The sequence below is a fragment of the Mesoplodon mirus genome (genome assembly GCF_964341445.2).
Source record: "Mesoplodon mirus genome assembly, chromosome: 5".
NCBI lineage: Eukaryota > Metazoa > Chordata > Mammalia > Artiodactyla > Ziphiidae > Mesoplodon > Mesoplodon mirus.
In genome coordinates, this window is record NC_138980.1 from 18,477,748 (window position 1) to 18,500,013 (window position 22,266).

A 22,266-nucleotide genomic window follows, 5' to 3' on the forward strand; every position below is an offset into this window, starting at 1 on the left:
GACTGTTATCCTTATAAAACAGGAAAATGTGGATATTGACATGTACACAAGGAGAACACCATGTGAGGAAGGCAGATGTTGGAATGATGTTTTTACAAGTAAGGGAATGACAAAGACTGCCAGAAAATCACCATGAACTAGGGGAGAGGCATGGAACAGATTCTACCTTACAGCCCTCAGAAGAAACCAGCCATGCCAACACCTTGATCCCAGACTTCTAGTTTCCAGAACTTTGAGACAGTAAGTTTCTGTTGCTTAAGCCACCCAGTCAGTGGTATGATGCTATGCAGCCTCAGAAAACTAATATAAGGACAGAGACAGTGGTATCTTGGGCTGGAGTGATAGCTTTGGGAATGGTATAAAAAGCAGATAAATTCAAGATACACTTTGTAATTTTTTTGTCAAATTCTTATTATTATATTCCATTATTACAAGATATTGAATATAATCCCTGTGTTATACAGTAAATCCTTGTTGCTTATCAATTTTATGTGTAGTAGTTTGTATATGTTAATCCCATACTCCTAATATGTCTTTCCCCCCCCCTTTGGTAACCATAAGTTTGTTTTCTATGTTTGTGAGTTTGTTTCTGTTTTATATATAGAATCTTTTGCATTATTTTTTAGAGTCCACATATAAGTGAGATCATAGAGTATTTGTCTTTCTCCCTTCACTAAGTATAATGTTCTCTAGGTCCATCCATGTTTCTATAAATGGCATTATTTCATTCCTTTTTATGGTTGAGTAATATTCCAGTGTGTGTGTGTGTGTGTGTGTGTACCGCATCTTCTTTATCCATTCATCTGTTGATGGACACTCGGGTTGTTTCCATGTTCAAGATTCATTTTGAAGGTGGAAAGGACATTATTTTTTATTGGGTTAGACATAGATTAAAATGGAAAGGGAGGGGACTTCCCTGATGGTTCAGTGGTAAAGAATCCACCTTGCAATGCAGGGGAACGTGGGTTCGATCCCCAGTCAGGGAATTAAGATCCCACATGCTGCAGGGCAACTAAGCCTGCATGCCAAAACTACTGAGCTCACGCACCTCAGCTAGAGCCTGCATGCCACAAACTACACAGCCCATGTGCTCTGGAGCCTGTGCGCCACAACTAGAGAGAGAAAACCCTCACACCACAACTAGAGAGAAACCCACGCACCACAATGAAGAGCCTGCATGCCTCAACCAAGATCCTGCATGCTGAAACTAAGACCCAGTGCAGCCAAAAAAATAAATAAAATAAAATTTTAAAAATGGAAAGGGAAGAATTAAAGAGGAAATTATTGAAATTGTATATCAAGCACTCCATCCAATGCTATCATGAAGAATTGCTTTCTTCACAACAGTCCTGTGGTCCTGTGTGTCAATCGGGTCCCCTGGGAAGCAGACACTGAGTTGGGATTAGGAATACAATAGAGGAAATGCCTGTGGAAGATAAAAAGGGAAGGAAGCAGAATTGGACAGAGTAAGGACTGTGATGCAGATCTGACAAAGTTGCAGCCAACTCAACCCAATGGGGAGCCACAGAACAAAGACTTCCCATCACAGGATTCCTTCACTGGGCAGAAATAGACAGGCCCTAGTGTTCCCACTGTGCTTGGTCATCTTCCCACAAAGAGTGTGACCTCGGCTTGAACATGAAGGCAGATCCTAAAGGCTCTAACTAGAGGCTGTCAACTGCATTCACTCCTTGCAGTAAAATAACAAATTCTTTTTGAAGGGAGACCCAAGAAGGGCACCGTGCCCTGTAAGGTTGGATTTTTAGCCATATCTTACAAATTAGGAAATAGAGGCTCAAAAATCATACTTTGAAACTTTTCTTTCAATGAGAGTACATAGAGTTTGGCTGCCATCCTCTAATGGCCTGGTGTCTGTCAAGTTCTGGTTAGTACTTATAGCAACCACTGCCAGCACCCATCCCAAGCCCCTCCTATAGCTCCTCTCTCTGGGCTGTAGCAGATGAAGAACTAAAAACTACATTTCCCCAAATCCTTTGCTGATAGGGTAAAGGTATGTGACCTCGTTTCAGCCTGCCTGATATATCCCTAGACATGGATGTTGCAGTGAGCAAGGGAAGGTGAGCTGCCAGCAGTTGAGAGGATCACCTGGTGAGCCCTGTGGCAGAGGTTGTCAGTACCCAGCACCACAGGGTTTTTTCTAGAACAGTCCTTGATCTGTTTCTCCCATCTGTGTTTTTTTCCTAGACGTGCCTTCCCAAGGCTGATTCTTCAAACACCCTGGAGGCAGGCAAACTTTCTAACATCCCTTAACAAATGCCCTTCTGTTTAAAATAGGAGGAGGGGCCTCTGTTGTCTGCAACTGAGAATCCTCAGAGAGATGGTACTGGGTAAACTACACTAGACTGTAAGGGCACACATGCACCATTCAGCAGGGAAATGGAACTTAGATCCAAAGGCACTTTCCAAGCTCTGGCACATTTCAGAGTGGCGTTCCTCCTAACTGAATCACACACAATTTGGTCTTTGCATTGTATAAACAATATTTTAAAAATCAGATATACACCTCATAGTGTTTTGGTTAAGAGTCTAGATACTTTCAGGTCTGCTAGAAATTTCCTTGCAAGAGCCAGAATTTCTTTCCAGCTAGATGTAAATTAACTTCAGCATCTCTCAACAAAGCAAAATAATAGTGCTGAAAAGGTGGACTTAGCTACAACACAGAAAACCTGCTCACAAGATTTTTTTATTCATGAGCACTTTTGAAAACATCTCTTTTCAGCCTTTAATATAAGTCAGAGAACAAATATGGTCATCTCTCCCTATTGGTCCACCACAAGAAAATCCTAGGCAATTTTCTTCAAGTGATTTTTCCATACTGTGCAACAGCTAAGAATACCAAGGGCTGACCTGCAAGCCCATCATAGTAAGGACCTCTTCCTGTGCTGGTGCAGATGTTGTACAGAAGAGTAATAAATTAATGAGAGGGAAAGGCATGCTCCAAGGGGGAGAAAGTGGCCCTGCCACTCCTCCCCAAGCCTTTGTCTCCTCCTCTCCCACCTCACAGGGTCAATGTCAGGAATTCACTGAAAAAACTGACAACTAGGAAGCTAAGACGAGGTGATCTGAAAGGCCACTGAATTGAGACAAAGAGCAGGCTCAGAGGCCACCCCTCCCTGAAGGAACCATCTGAGCAGAACCATGCCCAGAACACCAGGACCACACCACCCCCAGGACATCTCAGACACAATGGTGCTACCCTCAAGGCCTCTTGATCAAAAGCCCCTATTCCAGTATGCCTGAAGATATAGCATTTCCTGTCTCCCAAGAAACTGGTCTCAAAAATCCTGTTCATTGGATTAAAAAACTGTAGTATATTGGCACAATGGAACACTACTCTGCAATAAAAAGGGATGAAGTACTGATACATGCAACACTGTGGATGGATCCACAGTCATGCTGAGCCAAAGAAGCCAGACACAAAAGGCTAGTAGTATATTATTCCATTCATTTGACACCCTACAGGAAGCTTAACTAATATCTAGTTAAAGAAAGCAGAGGAGAGGGCAAACAGCAGAAGCAAGAAGAACTACAAACCTGCAGCCTGTAGAACAAAAACCACATTCACAGAAAGATAGACAAGATGAAAAGTCAGAGGGCTATGTACCAGATGAAGGAACAAGATAAAACCCCAGAAAAACAATTAAATGAAGTGGAGATAGGCAACCTTCCAGAAAAAGAATTCAGAATAATGATAGTGGAGATGATCCAAGACCACGGAAAATGAATGGAGGCAAAGATCGAGAAGATGCAAGAAATGTTTAACAAAGACTTAGAAGAATTAAAGAACAAACAAACAGAGATGAACAATACAATAATTGAAATGAAAACTACACTAGAAGGAAGCAATAGTAGAATAACTGAGGCAGAAGAACAGATAAGTGACCTGGAAGACAGAATGGTGGAATTCACTGCTGTGGAACAGAATACAGAAAAAAGAATGAAAAGAAATGAAGACAGCCTAAGAGACCTCTGGGACAACATTAAACGCAACAACATTCTCAATATAGGGGTCCCAGAAGGAGAAGAGAGAGAGAAAGGACCAGAGAAACTATTTGAAGACATTACAGTCGAAAACTTCCCTAACATGGGAAAAGAAATAGCCACCCAAGTCCAGGAAGCGTAGAGAGTCCCATACAGGATAAACCCAAGGAGAAACAAGCTGAGACACATAGTAATCAAATTGGCAAAAATTAAAGACAAAGAAAAATTATTGAAAGCAGCAAAGGAAAAATGACAAATAACATACAAGAGAACTCCCATAAGGGTAACAGCTGATTTCTCAGCAGAAGCTCTACAAGCCGGAAGGGAGTGACACGATATACTTAAAGTGATGAAAGGGAAGAGCCTACAGCCAAGATTACTCTACTTGGCAAGGATCTCATTCAGATTCGATGGAGAAATCAAAAGCTTTACAGACAGGCAAAAGCTAAGAGAATTCAGCACCACCAAACCAGCTCTACAACAAATGCTAAAGGAACTTCTCTAAGTGGGAAACACAGAGAAGAAAAGACCTACAAAAACAAACCCAAAACAATTAAGAAAGTGGTCATAGGAACATACATATCGATAATTACCTTAAACGTGAATGGGTTAAATGCTCCAACCAAAAGACACAGGCTTGCTGAATGGATACGAAAGCAAGACCCATATATATGTTGTCTAAAAGAGACCCACTTCAGACCTAGTGACACATTCAGACTGAAAGTGAGGGGATGGAAAAAGATATTCCATGCAAATGGAAATCAAAAGAAAACTGGAGAAGCAATACTCATATCACATAAAATAGACTTTAAAATAAAGAATGTTAAAAGAGACAAGGAAGGACACTACATAATGAACAAGGGATCAAACCAAGAAGAAGATATAACAATTATAAATATATATGCACTCAACATAGGAGCACCTCAATACATGAGGCAACTGCTAACAGCTATAAAAGAGGAAATGAACAGTAACACAATAACAGTGGGGGACTTTAACACCTCACTTACACCAATGAACAGATCATCCAAAATGAAAATGAATAAGGAAGCAGAAGCTTTAAATGACACAATAGACCAGATAGATTTAATTGATATTTATAGGACATTCCATCCAAAAACAGCAGATTACACTTCCTTCTCAAGTGCGCGTGGAATGTTCTCCAGGATAGATCACATCTTGGGTCACAAATCAGGCCTCGATAAATTTAAGAAAATTGAAATCCTATTGAGCATCTTTTCTGAACACAACGCTATGAGATTAGAAATCAATTACAGGTTGTAAAAAACACAACACATGGAAGCTAAGCGATAGGTTACTAAATAATGAAGAGATCACTGAATAAATCAAAGAGGAAATCAAAAAACACCTAGAGACAAATGACAATGAAAACACGACGATCCAAAACATATGGGATGCAGCAAAAGCAGTTCTAAGAGGGAAGTTTATAGCTATACAAACCTACCTCAAGAAACAAGAAAAATCTCAAATAAACAATCTAACCTTACACCTAAAGGAACTAGAGAAAAAAGAACAAACAAAACCCAAAGTTAGCAGAAGGAAAGAAATCATAAAGATTATAGCAGAAATACATGAAATAGAAACAAAGAAAACAATAGCAAAGATCAATAAAACTAAAAGCTGGTTCTTTGAGAAGATAAATAAACATGATAAGCCAGTAACCAGACTCATCAAGAAAAAGAGGGAGAGGACTCAAATCAATAAAATTAGAAATGAAAAAGGAGAAGTTACAACAGACACCACAGAAGTACAAAGCATCCTAAGAGACTACTACAAGCAACTCTATGCCAATAAAATGGACAACCTGGAAGAAATGGACAAACTCTTAGAAAAGTATAACCTTCCAAGACTGAACCAGGAAGAAACAGAAAATATGAACAGAGCAATCACAAGTAATGAAATTGAAACTGTGATTAAAAATCTTCCAACAAACAAAAGTCCAGGACCAGATGGCTTCACAGGTGAATTCTACCAAACATTTAGAGAGGAGCTAACACCCATCCTTCTCAAACTCTTCCAAAAAATTACAGAGGAAGGAACACTTCCAAACTCATTCTATGAGGCCACCATCACCCTGATACCAAAACCAGACAAAGATTCTACAAAAAAAGAATATTACGGACCAATATCACTGATGAATATAGATGCAAAAATCCTCAACAAAATACTAGCAAACAGAATCCAACAGCACATTAAAAGGATCATACACCATGATCAAGTGGGATTTGTCCCAGGGATGCAAGGATTCTTTAATATATGCAAATCAATCAATGTGATACACCATATTATATTGAAGAATTAAAGAATATTGAAGAATATGTGATACACCATATTAACAAATTGAAGAATAAAAACCATATGATCATCTCAGTAGATGCAGAAAAAGTTTTGACAAAATTCAATACCTATTTATGATAAAAACTCTCCAGAAAGTGGGCATAGAGGGCACCTACCTCAACATAATAAAGGCCATATATGACAAACCCACAGCAAACATCATTCTCAATGGTGAAAAGCTGAAAGCATTTCCTCTAAGATCAGGAACAAGGCAAGGATGTCCACTGTCACCACTATTATTCAACATAATTTTGGAAGTCCTAGCCACAGCAATCAGAGAAGAAAAAGAAATAAAAGGAATACAGATTGGAAAAGAAGAAGTAAAACTGTCACTCTTTGCAGATGACATGATACTATACATAGAGAATCCTAAAGATGCCACCAAAAAACTACTAGAGCTAATCAATGAATTTGGTAAAGTTGCAGGATACAAAATTAATGCACAGAAATCTCTTGCATTCCTATACACTAATGATGAAAAATCTGAAAGAGAAATTAAGGAAACACTCCCATTTACCATTGCAACAAAAAGAATAAAATACCTAGGAATAAACCTACCTAGGGAGACTGTATGCAGAAAATTACAAGACACTGATGAAAGAATTATAGATGACACAAACAGATGGAGAGAAATACCATGTTCTTGGATTGGAAGAATCAATATTGTGAAAATGACTATACTACCCAAAGCAATCTACAGATTCAATGCAATCCCTATCAAATTACCAGTGGCATTTTTTACGGAACTAGAACAAAAAATCTTAAAATTTGTATGGAAACACAAAAAACCCCAAATAGCCAAAGCAGTCTTGAGGGAAAAAAATGGAGCAGGAGGAATTAGACTCCCTGACTTCAGACTATACTACAAAGCTACAGTAATCAAGACAATATGGTACTTGCACAAAAACAGAAACATAGATCAATGGAACAAGATACAAAGTCCAGAGATAAACCCATGCACCTATGGTCAACTAATCTATGACAAAGGAGGCAAGGGTATACAGTGCAGGAAAGACAGTCTCTTCAATAAGTGGTGCTGGGAAAACTGGACAGCTACATATAAAAGAATGAAATTAGAACACTCCCTAACACCATACACAAAAATAAACTCAAAATGGATTCGAGACCTAAATTTAAGACTGGACACTATAAACTCTTAGAGGAAAACATAAGAAGAACACTCTTTGACATAAATCACAGCAAGATCTTTTTTGATCCACCTCCTAGAGTAATGGAAATAAAAACAAAAATAAACAAATGGAACCTCATGAAACTTCAAAGCTTTTGCACAGCAGTGGAAACTGTAAGCAAGATGAAAAGACAACCCTCAGAATGGGAGAAACTATTTGCAAATGAATCAACGGACAAAGGATTAATCTCCAAAATATATAAACAGCTCATGCAGCTCAATATTAAAGAAACAAAAAACCCAATCCAAAAATGGGCTGAAGACCTAAATAGACATTTCTCCAAAGAAGACATACAGATGGCCAAAAAGCACATGAAAAGCTGCTCAACATCACTAATTATTACAATAATTATTACAGAAATTATTACAATAATTATTACAGAAATGCGAATCAAAACTACAATGAGGTATCACCTCACACCAGTTAGAATGGGCATCATCAGAAAATCTACAAACAACAAATGCTGGAGAGGGTGTGGAGAAAAGGGAACCCTCTTGCACTATTAGTGGGAATGTAAATTGATACAGCTACTATGGAAAACAGTATGGAGGTTCCTTAAAAAACTAAAAATAGAAGTACCATATGCTCCAGTAATCCCACTACTGGGCATATACCCAGAGAAAACCATAATTCAAAAAGACACATGCACCCCAATGTTCATTGCAGCACTATTTACAATAGCCAGGTCATGGAAGCAACCTAAATGCCCATCAACAGATGAATGGTTAAAGAAGATGTGGTACATATATACAATGGAATATTACTCAGCCGTAAAAAGGAACAAAATTGGGTCATTTGTTGAGACATAGATGGATCTAGAGACTGTCATACAGAGTGAAGTAAGTCAGAAAGAGAAAAACAAATATTGTATATTAAGGCATATATGTGGAACCTAGAAAAATGGTACTGATCAACTTGTTTGCAGGGCAGAAATAGAGACACAGATGCAGAGAACAAACGTATGGACACCAACGGGGGAAAGCACCGGGGGTGGGGGTTGTCGTGTGATGAATTGTGTGATTGGGATTGACATGTATACACTAATGTGTGTACAACTGATGATTAATAAATAAGAAAAAAATTTTAAGAAAAAGAAAGCAGAGAAGTGGTTGTCAGGGTGAGGGCTTGACTGCCAATGAGAACAAAGGAAATTTTGGGCGGCAATGGAAACATTCTATATCTTGATTTTTGTGGTAACTACACTAGTGTCTATACATTTATTGAAACTCAACAAGCTATACAACTTTCAGTGAGCTGTGCATTTTATTTTGTATCAATTATACCTCAATAAAATCCATAAAAAATTCCTAGCAGGATGGGTGTCATCTATGTGAAATCTGTGTGAATCTATGTTAAAACCCCCTTGCTACTTGTTCCTCTCAAATACATACCCCTTCACCTTTCTGAGAGTAGAGGTAGTTTTGCTGTCAGCTAAATCTGAATGAGAGTTATCCTTGCCACAAAATGCTATGTTAACATTTTTCTGAAAAAAAGAAATGTAGGCTCTGCCATTGACTTTCTGTGTGACATCAAGCATGATCCTTCACTTCCCTGAGACTCAGTTTCCACATGTGTAATGTAGAAACAGTATTACAGGGAAAGTTATACAACAGAGCTTATTTGAAAGTAGCCAGCTTGGAGCTGGCCAAATGGCGCGTGCTCAATATATTTGTTTGATTTCTCCATTCCATCAATGAGGATTCTTTTGACTGCAAGTAGCAGACAATACAACTCAACTTATTTAAGCAAAGGGGAGTATATTGGCTGAACAGCTGAAGAACACTGGTTTTAGGGAAGGCTGGATCCAGAGGGTTTGCATCCATACTACACCCTGGACTTCTCTCCCTCTCTCTGTTCTGTATTCTACCACATCCAGCCTCATCATCTGTCTCCACATGGTCCACTCCCTCCCAGCAGCTCCAGCCACTCTCTTTGGGCCTCATTCTCACATCACAGCATCCTGGATGCACTCTCTTGTGTTTCAAATTGGGACCCATGCATATCCCTGAGCCAAGACCTCTAGCTAAGGAGATGTGCTATGCTGATAAGCCAATCACCCTGGAGCTGAAGTCTGACTCAATCCCACCTAAAACAAATGGCTGCTATGAAACAGTATAGAGGTAACTGTTCCAAATCAGGGTAGACAATGGATATTGTCAGAAGAAGGAGGACAATGGATATTGAAAGGCAATAATCAAATGTCCACTGAATGCATTCTATCAGTCAGGGTCTCATTCAGGAAAACAGAAACTACACACGTTAGTTTAACAAACAGGATTTAATCTAAAGAATTTTTAACTGGGTGGGTATTAGAACACTGGAATGGAAAAAGGAACGCTAAGCCATCAGAATGTAGCCACTGCAGGAATCAGCCTCAGCCCTATGCAGCGGGGGCATGAAGGGAGGGGTCTGCGTTCATTAAATCTTAGAGACCTGGGGGAGGGAGCACAGCTTGGAGAGTGCCGGTGTATCAGAGCTTGGAGGAGATGGCTCTTGGATCTTGGACCCAGAACTCTGAGGAGGGGCACCCCATCTGCAGTGCAGTATCTCTGAAGAGGTGCAACGAGTCTGAGTTTGGGAGTGTCTAAAACACTTGGCCTCTGAGAGGAGGAAGCAAGACTGTGGTGATGCCAAAAAGAATAGGAAGTAAACAGGAAGGGACATGTCCCTCCTTCCTTGTTCAGCCTCTCATTTCCCCCAGACCCTGGCAAAGCAGAAATGTGGCTTGCAGAGTCCTAGAATCACAAAGCAGAGTACAGAGAAATTGGGTTTGGTACAGAGAGATAATTGCTAGCACACAAACAATTCACAAGATCAGGGTATCAGGGAGAACAGTTTGGCTGCAAGCAATGGATAAAAACTAACTTAATTAGCTTAAACAATGGCAAAATTTTCTTACTCACCAAAATATAAGTTCCCAAGAAGAACAGCTCCAGGATCACTTAATTCAACTATTCAATATTGCCATAAGGGATAAAGTTCTTTCCATCTTTCCACTCTGCCATCATTTTTTTTTTTTTTTTTGGCTGTGTTGGGTCATTGCTGTGTGCAGGCTTTCTCTAGTTGCAGTGAGCGGGGGCTACTCTTCATTGTGGTGCGTGGGCTTCTCATTGTCATGGCTTCTCTTGTTGTGGAACACGGGCTCTAGGCGCGCAGGCTTCAGTAGTTGTGGCACGCGGGCTTAGTAGTTGTGGCTTGCGGGCTCTAGAGCTCAGGCTCAGTAGTTGTGGTGCATGGGCTTAGTTGCTCCGTGACATGTAGGATCTTCCTGGGCCAGGGCTCGAACACGTGTCCCTTGCATTGACAGGCAGATTCTTAATCACTGTGCCACCAGGGAAGCCCCCACTCTGCCCTCTTTAGAATGTGGCTTTATCTTCAGTTAGTTTTCCTCATGGCAACAAGATGACTGCCAAAATTCCAGACATCACACAGGCAGGCATTACAGAGCCAGACATAGAAAAAAGTACTTTGTGAAAAAAATCTCTTTTTAGTGGAAGGAAACTTTTCCCAGAAGCCTCCCGGCCGAGTTCCTCTTATATCTCATTGGCCAGAACAGAGTTACATGGCCATATGGAATCAATCCTCAGCAAAAAAAGAAACTGAAATAGCAAATAATGGCATAGAGTAATTAAAACTTACTCCTGGGTGACATGTGGGGAGAGTAGATAGTTAAATAAAATTGAGACTTAAGCCAGAGGTGTAGGTTATATGTTTAACAACCAGTACTCTGAGAAATATATATATACATATATAAAATAATTTTATTATAAATACACTGATAGAAAGGATGTATAGAACAAAATTTTAAAATTATAATGAATTATAAAATACTCTATTATATCACATAGGCAACTGATTCTCATAAGATATTACATTGATTTTTACCAAATTCCTGTATTCTTAGCCAAACTATGATTGCAACTGATCAGCAAGTTTAGTTCTAAAAAAATATTGATTGATACAATAAGACAAAAGTGAAATAACAAAGATGTATATTTCAGCTTCACTCAGCCAATAACGTGAGCGATTTCTGTAAATGAACTAAATCTCTATCTCAAGCTCCCATTTCACTGAGGTGGTTGAAATTTTATCTTAGTTAATTAAAAGTTCACCTACCCTCCCATTTTCTTGGGGTTGAATCCAAGTCCCAAGGCATGTTAGAAGGGCCCATCAATCTTTCGTTAATTCAAAGAGGTTGCTATTTTCACATTCACATACCCCTATGTAAATGTCAAAATTTATATATCCCTCATTTCTGTCTGCCAGCACTGTTTGGATCTATCAGCTCTGTTTCCATAACCCATACCTGAGAGCCTGAGAATCTCTATGAAGCTAAGACTCCATCTCCCTAGACTCATTAAAGTCTGCCAGGGAAGCAAGAGGCAGGTTCCCACTCCCTGGAACATATTAATATCTGGATTTTCAGCATTTTCCTTCTTCTCTGCTCTTCCTTCACCTTGATGAAATCATTCCCAATCTGGGGAAGGAGTAAATCCTACACTCCTTAAATCCCCTGATCCACCGTTTAGTAGACAGTGTAGTGAAAACAGGCTCATTCTTTAGAGAAAAATGAAGTTGAATCCCTACATCACACTATATACAAAAGTAGATTCTAGATTGATTAAAGACCTAAGTGTGAAACATAATATTACACAACTGAAGAATTAAATATTGGAGAGTAATTTTACAACCTAGCATTGGGGGAGACCTTCTAAAACCAGACCTCAAAAGCTCAAAACATAAGGTAACAAGTAAGTGGCTTTAATTACATTAACATTAAAGATTTCTGTTCAACTACTGTATAGCACAGGGAACTCTGCTCAAAGCTCTGTGGTGACCTAAATGGGAAGGAAATCTAAAAAAGAGGGGATATATGTATACGTAAAACTGATTCACTTTGCTGTACAGCAGAAACTAACACAACATTGTAAAGCAACTATACTACAAGAAAAATTAATAAAAATAAAATAAAACCTTCAGACAAAGAAAAAAAATTCTGTTCAACAAAACACACTGTAGACAAAGTTAACAGAAGGATGACGAGTTGGGAGAAGATATTCACAGTGTTTACAACAGACTTGGAACACATGCAAAGGAACAAAGACAGAAAAACTGCTTTCAAAAAAAAAAAGGCTGGCTTCCCTGGTGGCACAGTGACTGAGAGTCCCCCTGCCGATGCAGGGGACGTGGGTTTGTGCCCTGGTCCGGGAAGATCCCACATGTCACGGAGCAGCTGGGCCTGTGAGCCATGGCCGCTGAGCCTGCGCGTCCGGAGCCTGTGCTCCGCAGCAGGAGGGGCCACAATAGTGAGAGGCCAGCGTACCGCAAAAAAAAAAAAAAAAAAAAAAAAAGACAAAGAATATGATCAAGCAAGTGCTAAGTAGATAAGAAGATTCTCAAAATCACTGATAACTGAAGAACTACAAATCAAAACAATAATATAGAACTTTATTCCCATCAGACTGGCAAAGATCAGAGAGAAGGATAATGGTAATTCTTGGTGAGATGTGAGGAACAGGAGACTTTTTGCACACTGCTGGTGAGTGTTTAGATATTGCTGCCATTCTGGAGAGTTCTCTGGCAGTACATATCTAAATTAAGTGTGCTTGTATGTGCAGAAATCTCACCCCTCCGTACGTTCCCAGAGTCTTTATTAAATAGGACCATAACTGGACATACGTTTATCACAGAGTTGTTTACGGCACTGAGAAGTAGAAGGCACCCTGGTGCCCATCATCAATAGTGGATGAGTAAAATATCGTGGCTTTACTCCAAGGAATTGTATCCACAGTTAGAAGGAACAAAAAAGATATGCACACATGGATGGACCTAGAGATTACCATACTAAGTGAAGTGAGTAGGAAAGAGAGAGACAAATGCCATATGATATCACTTGTATGTGGAATCTAAAATATGACACAAATGAACTTATCTATGAAAGAGAAACAGACTCCCAGACATAGAGAACAGACTTGTGGTTGCCAAGGGGGAGGGGAGGTGGGGGAGGGATGGATTGGGAGTTCGGGGTTGGCAGATGTAAACTATTACATATAGAATGGATAAACAACAAGGTCCTACTGTATAGCACAGGGAACTATATTCAATATCCTGTGATAAACCATAATGGAAAAGAATAAGGAAAGAAAAATAAAGGAAGAAATAAAGGAAAAGAATAAAGGAAGTTGGCCCAGAACAGCTTGGTCGTTTGAAGGGGACCAGAAAGGGGGTTGGTGGAGGAGACCGGTTAATCAGCCAACCAGCTGATCTCTCAAAATATTATCCCACTGCAACTGTTTCAGTCTTCTTGGTAAGCATTTTCAAACCCATAAAAACTATTATGTAGAGAATGGATAAACAACAAGGTCCTGCTGTGTAGCACGGGGAACTATATTCAATATCCTGTGATAAACCATAATGGAAAAGAATATTAAAAAGAATGCATGTGTCTGTGTATATATATATATATATGTATATGTATAACTGAATCACTTTGCTATACAGCAGAAATGAACACATCATAAATCAACTATGATTCAATAAAGTAAATTAAAAAAAATATCCAGAAAAAGAAAGTCTATTCCATCTTATCATTTTCCTATGACTTGGGTGAGTCTGTTTTAAATGAACCTCAGTGGCTGCTACATGCAGTTGTACAGTCTGTGCACTGCACAAAGATGCCCCTGAGCAAGGGAGTGAGGGGGAGCTAGAATCCATCAGGGGCTCTGCTTATAAGCTGGGCCAACCTGGAGCTGTTTTAATCACAGGTAGGAGAGCCTTTCGGTAATTTGTCTGCCAGACAGAGTGACCTTTTGTAACTTCTACCAAGGTATTATATGTGCCAGCTGGGGCCCTGAGTCTCAGACGGATCAACATTATCAGAAATTCACATATCAACTCAAAAGTTTCTTTGTAGCCTCTGCTTTTAGGACAGTCCTGAGGCTATTTCACTGGCCTTTCCCTCTGCCTGGAACACTCTTCCCCGATCTGGACTAGCTCCTTCCCTCCTTCATCAGGGTCTCTGGTCCAATGTCACCTCCACAAAGACGCCTTCCCTGAACATGCCCTCTAAAATCAGCCCCCTCTCCATCCTTACCTTGCTCTATCCTCTTATCCAGCTTTCTTCATTCCACTTTTCACTCCCTGAAATCCTGTATGTATTGGATTATTGTCTGTCTCCCATGGGAGTGTAAGCTCCCCCAAGCAAGGGACTCATTCTCATTCACTGGTGCCTGTCCAGTGCCAGCACAGAATAGATGCTCAGTAGATGTACGTTGGATGGATGAATGGATTGGACCTAAAGGACGAGCAGGATGTCATATTCTTCTCAGAAAAGTTACAGAAAAGGAACGGCAAGTCCTTAACCTGAGCAAAAAGAAATGTGAAGTATTATTTCTTCCTTACTTCTGCCCTATTATGTTAAGATTAATTTGACTAATGAACCAGTTTCTTAAAACGCATAATGGAGTGACTCAGCTTTCTCAGAATAATCAACATTGTGTTTAGCCTCCAGAACCTGTTTAAGACATAATTGGCTTCCAAGTGATATTCAGCATTGCTTTATCTTAAAACAGAGCCAATTCATGATGTGTTTTTCAGATGCTTTGTGTGCGACACACTGAGTTTTCACTCCCAAACAAGAATGCTTTTAGGATTATTGTCTGCATATTTGAGGTACAGAAGCCTAAGACCTGTCTGCCTGCTGCCCACAGGCCAGCCCCCATCTTGGGCAGATGGCAGGTCAACTCTGCAATTACCCACAAAGATCCCTGTAGCCAACCCCCCTCACCTCAAGAACAGGAGGGGCCCCTTTTAATCAACTGAAGGATGAATCTGTGGGTTTGCTGTTTGGTCCATCCCTTTACTGCCATGACCTCCATCCCTGGCTTCACACTGAAGCATTAAAAATCCAGATTCCAGGTCCTGCCTTTTAAGATCCTGAAGTTATTCATCTGGGTTGTGGCCCAGGAAATTGGATAAAATTGGGAATTTTTTAAAGATCCCCAGGTGATTCCAAGCTACAGCCTTTTAAAAGATTCCTCGTAGGACTTAGGCAAACAGCATGAAATCCCACTCTGCCAGCACTCTGCCTCCATAAATGCCCTAAGCTGCTCATTTGTCCATTTTGCTTTGCTGGTCCCTTAGTTTTTTCTTCCTGGGCCCTGGCCCTGGCCCCATTCTCTCCCTAATCTCTCCAGTGAAGGAACCCATGAGGATACTCTTTCCAGCTTTGACCTCACCCCTCCCCGGGAGGATTCCTACATGCCCTCTAGCTATGCACCCCTCTCCTGTCTGGGTGCCTCTTCTCCACCTATCCCCACCCCTTGAGATCTACAGGCAAGCCCACCCCATGCCCATCGTTCCCCACATGGGCCACAGCTCTCCCACCCATGCCCAACAAGTTGGCCTCTATGTTACTGCACATACTGCTCCCCCTGCAAAGAATGTCCTTTCCTGCCCCTTTACCTTGCTTTCTCCTACTTGTCCCTTAAGCCCTGGTTCACCTATTACCTCTGTCAGGAACCCTTCCCTAACATGTACACAGAAAAGGCCAGTTGGTCCTTCCTCCAGGCTCCATGTCTGCTGCTGAGACCACCTGGCCCTGCCTGTGTTGGGCCCTGAGTGTCTTACCAGCAGGGGGACTGTGTCTAACTCACCTCGGTGGCTGCTGTACCCTCATGGGCCTTAACCTGATGCAGCATCAGAGAATGTGGTGAGTAAACCAACAAACAAATGGGACATCAGAGAAAACTAGGACATTTGCCTTGGTTTTCAGGTGCATCTCTGTTTGGGCTACAAGCAGTCATTTAACATTCCTATTTTTAACTTTCCAAAGTAAGAATGATCAGAATGCAGATGTTGCATGACGAAGTTTGAAGTACAAGAAGCAAATGAGTGAAAAATGTCCTGAATCCATCCCACAGATGTTTTTTGATTGTCTTACCTTGTATTTAAAATAACTTACCAACATTCAAGAATTAGGAAACTCTACATATTTTGTGGATTTCTGGTTTTTCTTGAAACAAATCAGTAGATGTGGCCCCTCCGAGCTCATACTACCATGGCAACAATGTGCTGGACTGGGAGGACTCTGCACTCTCTGACAGATGTGCCCCGACCACTCGGCCCAGCTCCATGCTCTCTTCTGTTCTCATCACCAAGACGAAGACCAAGACACTCAGGCCCTTTGAGCTCCAACCCCTGGTCTCCTTTAACCTTGCGATTAGCATGTACTCCACCATGCACTGTGGTGTTAAGAGCATTTAACCTGGAATCAGGCAAACCTGCAGCCATAGAAGCTGTGTGGTGTTTAGGTACATTACTTCACAGCTCTGAGCGTCCTTCTTTGCCTTCCAGAGCTCACGGACAAGAAGAGGAGACAGACCATGATCATAGAAATTTATGTGATGAAACAAGTCCTCCTACAACATTAATACCAACCATTTATACCAAAGTGTGTACCCAGTGGAGAGTACAATAAAGTGCCTGACAAACTGAAGGACAGCTCCCTAGAGGAGGTGTCTTTCACCTGGGTTTTGAGGGATGTGTAACAGTTTGTCCAGGAATCAAGACTCTCTGGGGAAAGGCATTCCAGACAAAAGCTGTACAAAGGCAAAGAGGAAGAAAACAACCTGGTACATTCTAGAAACAGTGAGTTGGTCGATAGGCCTATATCAGGGTGTAAGGCAAAAGATGTAACGGATTGGAGGTTAAGGTCAGTATCAAAAAGCCGTGAATACCATACCAGGGAGGTTGGACTTTATCAGGAGGCAAGAACCAACTTTCACATGGGGAGTGACGTGAGCTTCAGATCTTGGTAAAATCACTCTGGAGGCAGAAATTAGGTGAAAACACATGCCCCAAACATGTGAACCAAATGCAAAAAAAGAACTGCTCTTTTATCCATAAAAAGATTGTACATGACTGTTTATATCACAGCTGCTTTATTCATAATAACCCCAAACTGGAAACACTGTAAATGTCCATCAATTGGGAAATGGACACAAAAATTGTGGTCTATTCACATGAAGTGGAATTCTACACATTAGGAAAAAACAAACTACAGCTACATCCAACAACATGGATGCATCTCAGAAACATGCTGAGTGAAAGAAACCAGACACACATGCAAAAAAGCACATACTATATGATGCCATTTAGATAAAGTTCCAGAACAGACAAAACTAATTAGAAATTAGTGCTAGACATCTACAGAAAAGTTTTGATGTGGTGCTGGCACATGACCACAGCTCAGCCAATCAGGCACGTGTGCCCAGGAGGTGGAGCATCCATTCCAGCAGTGGCTGTAGTAAGCAGTTCCAGGAGCATGAGTAACCCTTGTGTAAGCTGCAGTGTCCGACATCCGGGGTGGAGGCCGTAGGGTCCTCACCACAGTGGTGCTGTGGCGTGATTTGAGTGGAGAGGGTAACTGAAGCAAGCATTGTTCAAGGAGCTGAGAGCACAGTGGCAGATAAGGTACACAGGATCCCTGCCCTTATGGTGGAACATTCTAGTGGAAGAGACAGAGAAGAAACAAGTCAACAAATAAGTCAACAAGGTGATTTTGGATAGTAATAGTGCAGTAAAAGAAATAAAAGGGTGATGAGCTCCAGTGGGAGTGGGAGGGGCTACTTCTACTCAGGTGGTCAAGGAAGGCTTCTCTGAGGAGGTGATATTTGACCTGAAAGCATTCCAGGCATCTAGACTAGCATATGCAAAGCACCTGAGGTAGGAATAAGTTGGCCTGTTCAGAAGTCAGGAAGTTTAGTGATATTAACATGAAACCACAGAAATAGTACAGGACAGATCATGAAGGTCCATAGGCTATGATGGAAAGTTCAAATTTAATTGTAAATAAAACTGGTAGCCATTGAGGATTTTTTTTTTTTTTTTTTTTTTTTTTTTTTTTTTGCAGTACGCGGGCCTCTCACTGTTGTGGCCTCTCCCATTGCGGAGCACAGGCTCCGGACGCGCAGGCTCAGCGGCCATGGCTCACGGGCCCAGCCGCTCCGCGGCACGTGGGATCTTCCCGGACTGGGGCATGAACCCGTGTCCCCTGCATCGGCAGGCGGACTCTCAACCACTGCACCACCAGGGAAGCCCAAGCCATTGAGGATTTTAAAGCAGGGCAAGAATTGATCTGATTCACATTTTCAAAAGATCAGGGGATGACTTGTTAGAGGCAAGAGTGAATGGAGATATAAAATCAGGGGAAGTGTAATATGATGGTTAGTTTTATGTGTTAGCTAGGCTAGTCTAGAAACCCAGCTATTCAATTAAGCACTAATCTAGGTGCTGCTGTGAAGGCATTTTGTAGATATGGTTAACATCTGTAATCAGTTGACTTTGCATAAAGAACATTGTCCTCCATAATGTGGGTGGGCCTCATCTAAGCAGTTGAAGGCCTTAAGAGCAAAAATTGATTTGCCCAGAGAAGTTCAGCCTTTCAACACTGCAGCATCAATAGGAGTTTTCAGCCTGCTGGTCTGTCCTATAAATTTCAGGCTTGCCAGCTCCCACAATCATGTGAAAAAATTCCTTAGCAAAAATAGATAGGTAGATAGAAAAATAGATAGATAGATAGATAGATAGGTAGATAGATAGATAGCTATAGAGATAGAGATGTATCCTATTGGTTCTGTTCTCTCAGTGAACCCTGAATAATACAAGTAGTTAACCTCTCAGTGTTTCTCTGAGGACTAGAAAAGATGTTTGTGAAGGTGCCTACTATGTGCCCAGCTCACAGTGGGCACTCAATGACTGTTATTCCCCTATGTTCCTTCTCCTATAAGCCTCAGGAAGAACAGAAGTTTGATTAGGTCAGAAAAGAAAAGAAAATCCTAGAAGGAAACATACTAAAAATCTCCCAGGGAGAGAGCTGAGGAACAGCATGGGGTGTGAACATGAAGTTTTCCGCACCTCTCAAATTCATATGATTATGCATTTCTTTTATCATCACAAATAAATTTGCTAATTGAATCTGGAACTTAAGGTTTTCATTTAAATATTAATTTAAAAGAAACATATTAAGTCTCACTGAATTCCCTGTTCTACCATGAGGAAACTTTCACCTTGTGATATATTCTGCAATATCTTTGCTCAGCTCATGGAACTTTTGCTATGCTCAGAAATGTCCCCCTATCTTTGCTGACTTAAGCGTTGTTTCGTTTTTGCCATGCCCTGAACAGTTCAAAGTCCATATTAAAATGCCAGGGTTTTGCAACCTTTGTCAATGCTAGACTAGCAAGAATTCCCAAGCCCTCAGTTTCCTTATCAACAAAGGTGAAAAATACTACTTTAGCTTCCTTGGAAGCTCTTTCTGAAAGATGTTTATTTAAAACAATGGTAGGAACACATGTGGACACCTGCTTTTTATTCTTTAAAACTTAGCTCATTTCTTCTTCCTTCATCTGCCTTCTTTTCCTTGATCTTTTAAATTTGATTTCATTCAGCTCAAATGTCACCACTTCTGTGAAGCCCCCACTCAGTTAGAGACAGAACTCCAACTCAAAAGAGCTTATGATTAAAAAAAAAAAATCTGTATGTGGGTGGATTTATTGGCTCTTATAACTGGAAGCCTAGGAGGTAGACCTAGCTTCAGGATTGGCTGAGCCCAGGGCCTGCAGTGATGTCATCTGAACTCTCTCTCTTGCCTTCCTTCAGCTTACTTTCAATTCTGCAAACAGGCAAAAAGAGCAGCCCTGGCAGCCCCTGATCCACATCCTCCCAGCTTAGCAACCCCTATAGGGTCAGAGGAGGGTGATGACTCCTCTTTTTCCCAGTGTCTGCATATAAATTCAGGGCGGGATTCTGTTTGGCCGAGCTTGGGTCACATACCCATGGCAGTGGCAGGCATGAGAAGAGAAAAGTCCCATGACTGACAATCTGACCAGGATCAAATGAAGTGAGAGGGAGGAGATCCCCAAAAGAAACTGGGATGCTGGGAAGGCAAAATACACACAAGAAGAATTTTTGAAAAAGAAAGCCCCCAATTCTCCACTTGTCTATATATCACATCTATTTATAATGTCACTTTGCAGCTTATCCCATCAAGAGATAAAGAATCTGGGCTGGTCTTGTGACTTGGTTTGACCAATAGGCTAAAGCAGAAGTGAAGGCAGCCTTGAGTGCTCTCTCTCCGTAACTTTGCTGGGAAAAATGAAACCTGGAACAGAGCCAAGTCAGTCTACATGTCCTAACTGGAGACTCAGACAGTGCGAAAACCCTGCCAAGACCCACAAAGCCACCAACTGAGGAAGACTTGCAGAGCCCAGCTCTGATCAGGCGAACTGCCAGCCAACCCATAGACACAGAAACAAAAATAACCTTTTCTTTTTTGTATACTCCTGAGGTTTTTAGTGGTTCTGCTATAGCATCACTGTGGCAACAGATAACGGATACACTTTGTACCTACCAGACCTCTCTCACATCACCATTCTGCGGGCAGAGCGGGGCATCCCTCCTGTGCTCACGTACTTACATAACCCAAAGTATGCTGTTGCAATGTTTATACTGAGTTGTAATCATCTATTGTAACTACTTGCATATATATATATATATATATATATATATATATATATATATATATATATCCTTGACACTAAGCTCTTTGAGGGAGGAATTTGTTTTAAATCTTTTTGAGCCCAACACTTGGCACAGAGTGTAGTAAAGAACAGAAACCAGTTAAACGTTCCAAGGAATTCTGAGGATGAGGAGTCCCACCAAAAAACTATCTGTGAAACCTATGCTGAGTGTTCAAATCCCTAGCCAGGTTGAATTATTTTTTTTAGGTATCAGGGTCATTTGTTTTTCCTGCTCCATGAGTTGCATGTTTCTTGTTTTTTATTTGTTATCTATTGGATTGTTTCTCTTTTTTCTTATTAATTTGAAAAATTTTAATATTTTCTCCATATGTATTCTTTGCCAGATCCATGTATTGAAGATATTTCCTGCCAGTCTGTGAACTCTTTCCCTTTTATTATGCTATCATTGGTGAGCATGACTTTTTTAGTTTTAATGAGGTTTAACTTTTCAATCTTTCCTTTATATTCCATCCATTTTGTGTTTATTTAAGAATGCATCCTTAGCCTCAGTCATAAAGATACCCTCCTATATTGTCTGCTAAAAAGTTGGGAGTTTTGTTTTTCATATTTGGGTCTTTAATCTGCCTGAAGTTCAGTTTTTTATATGGTTTAAGGTAGGGGTTCAATTGCCCCAGCATCATTTAATGAATATCTAACCTTCCCGTTCACTTGGGATGCAGCTAATAGAAGGTTTCTGTATGTTCAGGGTGTGTGTCTGGTACCTCTTATTTGCCTGCACAATTTGTTGATCCCTGCAGAAACACACAACCTCTCTGTGTTCATAGGATGAGTCACTCCATCCTGCTCTTTTTCTTCAAAATAGTTTTGGCTATTTCTGGCTCTTTATTTTTCATATACATTTTACAGTCACCCTGTCAAGTTATACACCAAACTCTTATACCCACTAAAGTTGACAGAATTTTGTTTGGTATTGCATTATATTTTTAGGTTAATTTGGGGAGAATTTACGATTTTAAAAATGGAATCTTCCTATCCATGAACATGATGTAATTTCACTACTTATTAAATTTCACCTGTCTTCAAGATATACCCGGAATCCAATAATTCTCACCGCCTCTCCTGTTACCAACCTGGTCCAAGCCACTGTCATCTCTCCCCTGGTTAGCCCCGGGTAG